This window comes from Triticum aestivum, chromosome 2A (assembly GCF_018294505.1).
Source record: "Triticum aestivum cultivar Chinese Spring chromosome 2A, IWGSC CS RefSeq v2.1, whole genome shotgun sequence".
Lineage (NCBI taxonomy): Eukaryota > Viridiplantae > Streptophyta > Magnoliopsida > Poales > Poaceae > Triticum > Triticum aestivum.
In genome coordinates, this window is record NC_057797.1 from 763,930,137 (window position 1) to 763,934,941 (window position 4,805).

At 49.9% G+C, this 4,805-nt stretch overlaps 1 pseudogene; it reads left to right on the forward strand.

Annotated features, from left to right (window-relative positions):
- Positions 1-808: 808 nt before the first annotated feature.
- On the forward strand, positions 809-4,457 carry LOC123038242 (CASP-like protein 5A1; annotated as a pseudogene).
- Positions 4,458-4,805: the final 348 nt, after the last annotated feature.

The following is a 4,805-nucleotide window of genomic DNA, read 5'->3' on the forward strand; positions in this document are numbered from 1 at the left end:
TCGGCCATCGGAAAAGTTTCGGGGGTAATCGGTACTGTACCGGGACCACCGGAAGGGTCCGGGGGTCCACCGGGTGGGGCCACCTATCCCGGAGGGCCCCATGGGCTGAAGTGGGCTGTTGCGCCCCCCATGGGCCTCCCCCTGCGCCTAGGGTTGTAAACCCTAGGGGTGGGGGGCGCCCCACTTGGCTTGGGGGGCACTCCACCCCACTTGGCCGCCGCTTCCTAGGGGTCCTATATATAGTGGGGGGGGGTGGGGGGAGGGCAGCCGCACCCTAGCCCCTGGCGCCTCCTTCTCCCTCCCGTGACACTTCTCCCTCTTCCTGAGCTTGGCAAAGCCCTGCCGAGATCACCGTTGCTTCCACCACCACGCCGTCGTGCTGCTGGATCTCCATCAACCTCTCCTCCCCCCTTGCTGGATCAAGTTGGAGGAGACGTCTTCCCAACCGTACGTGTGTTGAACGCGGAGGTGCCGTCCGTTCGGCGCTAAGTCATCGGTGATTTGGATCACGACGAGTACGACTCCATCAACCCCGTTCTCTTGAGCGCTTCCGCTCGCGATCTACAAGGGTATGTAGATGCACTCCCCTCTCCCTCGTTGCTAGATGACTCCATAGATTGATCTTGGTGATGCGTAGAAAATTTTAAAATTCTGCTACGTTCCCCAACAGGCAGTGGCCCCTCTCCTCCCTCTTCCCGCCTCGTCAGACCGAAGACCGAGTCGAGGATGCTCCCTATGAAGAAGGAGCACCAGGACATGGCCTCCGACGATGCGACCGCCCTCAAATGGGCGAGGGAGGACTACGTCCATGAGGAGATGGAGCGTCAGTGCCGTGCCCTCGAGGAGTTCGCGGCTTCGGCGCGGCGGACGCGAGAAGGGCGACATCGTCGTCTTCGACGACATCGACGAGGACGCGCCCGAGCCGTCCAACCCCCCACACATCGACGACCGTGGTCATGGGTGCAGCAGGGACGGCGGCGGCACGCAGGACGGCGGCGACGATGAGGATGGCAGACTACACGAAGATGTACAGGCTGCTCGGCATGTAGGAGGCGGGGGGCGGCCACTTTAGTAGTAGTTTTTAGATTATGTTTTAAGTTTTTTGTACAAACATCAATGAAATCGCCTAGCTTGGTCGAATTTGTGTTGTGTTTGGGCGATTTTCGGCCGAGTTTGTTTTAGAAAAATTGGTGTTTGGGGCGACCTTGGGGAGGCGGCTGGGAAACCGGCCGCCCCCACGCGGAATTTAGAGCCGGTTCGGCCACAGGCCGTGCTATTTCAAGCTTGTGGAGGGCCGAACGGCTGAAGATGCTCTTAGCAATTTAAGTCTCCAACTCAACCCAACTCATCAAATACTCTCCAGCAAGTAATTCCGAACAGAGGAAGTATTTCTTAGTAAAGTATATAATTACACGGATACCCATTACAAAAAATGAACGGTCAGATAGCAATGATGGAGGTCCTCCCTTGTCCTCCGTCCTCTGTACCTGGTCCACCTAGATATGCAGCTGCCAGTCCAGAAATCCAATCCAAAAAAACGGATTTGTCCTTGTTTTTATGCTTGCTCTACAACATATAGCTTTGGTTCAGCTGCCGCCATGTGCAGGCTCGCATTTCTCATCCGTCGAACTTTAAGGGTAACTCTACCACGGGTCACCAAAAGTTCGTGGACATCTTCAGAATTGTCCTTGAATAGCGGAAGAGGAGCCGGTCATTCATTTGCAGTCACCAAATGTTCACCGTAATTCAAACGGTTCTTTCATAAAAAAACGGAGGAAATTTATGCTAAATGGACGATAATTGTTAAATTTTCATTTATATATATGTAAAACCAAAAAGACAAAAAATCACAAAGTTTCAACTAAAAACTATATTGAAAGTAAAAATAAAAAAAACTACGCGAGGTACCAGATGGTAACCTTGTAGGCATTGATTTTCGGGGCCGTCGGCACCTTCGTCGTCGTCGTCGCCGCCCGAACCGTCGTCGTGGTCCTTCCGGTGGTAGAAGGCATGCTAGGTGTCGATGTAGACCTGATCTACTGCCGTTGCGAGCTCGCGGCACAGCTACTCAGTTGTCTCTACATGGCGATCGGACCGGCATAGTGGATGATAAAGACGTCTACTAGATAGCGGCTTGGTGTTGCAAACATGGTATGGAGGACGGAAGCGGATCCTCTAACATTAAGAAGGAAAGTCAGGGTGCTACAGTGCTATTCTAGTGTAAAATATAGAAGGGAAGTTAGAGACTGTTAGTTGGTAGTTAGCAGGTTGTTTATTGGTGGTATTTATTATAGATATAAATAATTTAAAATTAATTTTATTTCACCATCATCTTATTTGTAGGTAATTACTATAAATGTGCACAGTAGATCATTAATTGGCAAATTAATTTGAGTCATTTTAGCCTTAATCGTGTGAATAGAAAGAAGAAAAGTTAGGATAGTATAACTTCTCTAATTTCTCTTCTTAATGTTAGAGGATCCGGTTCCATGAAGGATGCGACCGGAATGATCAAGAGACCTATACACTCCACTCGGTGCTGTCAAAAATGTGAATCATTGACGATCCCCCATGGACGAGAGTCAAGAAACAAAGAGATCGCCTCTTTCTCTTTGGTTTGTGGGGTGCAGGCGCACGCGGTGGAGCCCAGCCCAGTGCTACTAGGATGCTATAGCTATGCCGCGTGCCACGTGCAGACTCGACCTAGAGTCGACTCAGACTCAGACGGGAGAATATCCGGTGCTACCAAACTTTAGGTGCTATCATGATACAAACTTCTAGGCCGTTGGATTTTTGGATCAGACGGCTCACAGAGGTTCTGCAACATTTGCAAAAAAGCCTCCTAAAAATTGAGATATTGCGCATAGGTCCAGCAGATCCAACACCTCATAGATGCCGTTCATATGAGAATCTGACGGCCCAGAAGCTCGTATCACGGTAGCACCTAAGGCTTAGTAGCACCAGATATTCTCCCCAGACTCAAACTCACTCTCCTTCCTCGCTGAAAGCGCTCACTCTCACTGGGGAGTGAAAAATAAGAGAGAACCACCGGGCGAAGCAAGGTATCCTAGCACCTTTTGGTTGGCTCGAGGACGACGCTGCTGCACTTCAGCCATCCGGTGGTGCACCCCTGCCCGCCGGTGGTGGTGCCGCCGCCGGCGCAGGGGCAGGCGGTGCAGGGGGAGGGGCCGAATGGGGACGGGAATGCGCCTGCTGGGGTGATCATGAGGGACCCCTGGACGCGGTGCGGCCTCGTCTTCCACCTCCTGCAGGCCGCCTTCGCCGCCGCCGCGCTCGCCGTCATGGCCTCCACTGACGACTTCTCCTCCGTCACCACATTCCGGTGCGTCCTCCAATCCTTCTTGGATGATGGATGGATGGATGGGCCGGGCCCCCTTCTCCTCCCCTGCTCAGCAATTTTCTTCTTAGGAATTCAATTTTGTTTCTGAACAAGTGCCCCCTGTCGTCCAACCAATTTGCATTCAGTCCTTCTTAACTATCCAAAGTGAAATGCTCATATTTAGTTACGCATTTCGATATTTGTACGCCTTTTTGGATCTTCTAGTCCTGAAAGAGGCAGTGCGATTAGATGATCATGCTCCCTGTGATGTTATCTCAGCTGATTCATCTGAAATGTTGTCTCAGCGGCCCTGTTCGGACGCAGCAATGTTTAGCAATTCTGCGAAAATCAGGTGTTTGATCTACACATGCATGTCAACAATCCGGAATTGAGAATGGTCTAATTGTAATGGACAATCGTGTGCATACATTTCCTTCCTAAAGGAAAACAACTCAGAATAGGGGATTTTTATTTGTTTGTTTGTTTGCTCTTCTGTAGATGGACTTAATTATTCTTGTTCGTTTGAGCAGCTACCTCGTCGCAGCAGCAAGTGTGCAATGCCTGTGGAGCCTCGCCGTGGCCATTCTGGATGCCTATGCAATTGTTGTCAAACGTTCCTTCCGAATTGGCCGGGCTGTCATCATACTTGCCCTTGGGGGACTGGGTAAGTCGTATTTTCTCTGCCACCTCAAGAAAAAGAACAACCCATCTGTCATGCATTGTGTTTTGAATATGCAAATTAAGAATCATGTGTATCTTTCTTTCTCCTAAAAAAGGTAAAAACGACCTAATTTGACCCGGATGTTTTGTCCGTAGGTCACAGGTACACTCATCTTCAGTGCAGCTTGTGGATCGGCAGCCATCACAACTCTCCTTTCCAATGATTTCGGAGCTTGCTCGGTAAATCCCTGTGCAAGCTTCATGAACGCTACCGCCATGGCTTTCTTGAGCTGGCTTGCGCGTGCACCGGCCTTTATCGGGAACCTTTGGACGGCGGTCCACCGAATGCAAAAATCATAGTTTGTGAAACGAGAACCGGGCAGTTTGCGCAACCCGGTCCCGTTTTCATGACCAACTTAGACGCATCGACTGTAGCATATCTAACTATAGTATGACCGGGAAGCAACGGATGGATCCCCGCCGAACAGCGTATGCCATCAATGCTTCTTTATAAATTAGGGATTAGCTTGATGTTTGAAAGGGTGGTTGTGCTGCTCTTGATTTTTCTTCTTCTTTTGAGGATAGTATGACTTATTATACGAGGGTGGACTGCCGGTTCTGTTCTGGTGGGATGAACTGATGGGTTACTTGTGTAGAGCTCAAGGTTGCTGATATGCTATATCTATTTATTTTGCTACTCGTATATTTTGTTATTGATGTATGGATCTGAACTACTCGGAGAAGGCTAGGAAACTAACACGATATCTTTCTCAATCAAGAGTTCAAGACACCACAAAAAAGCTAG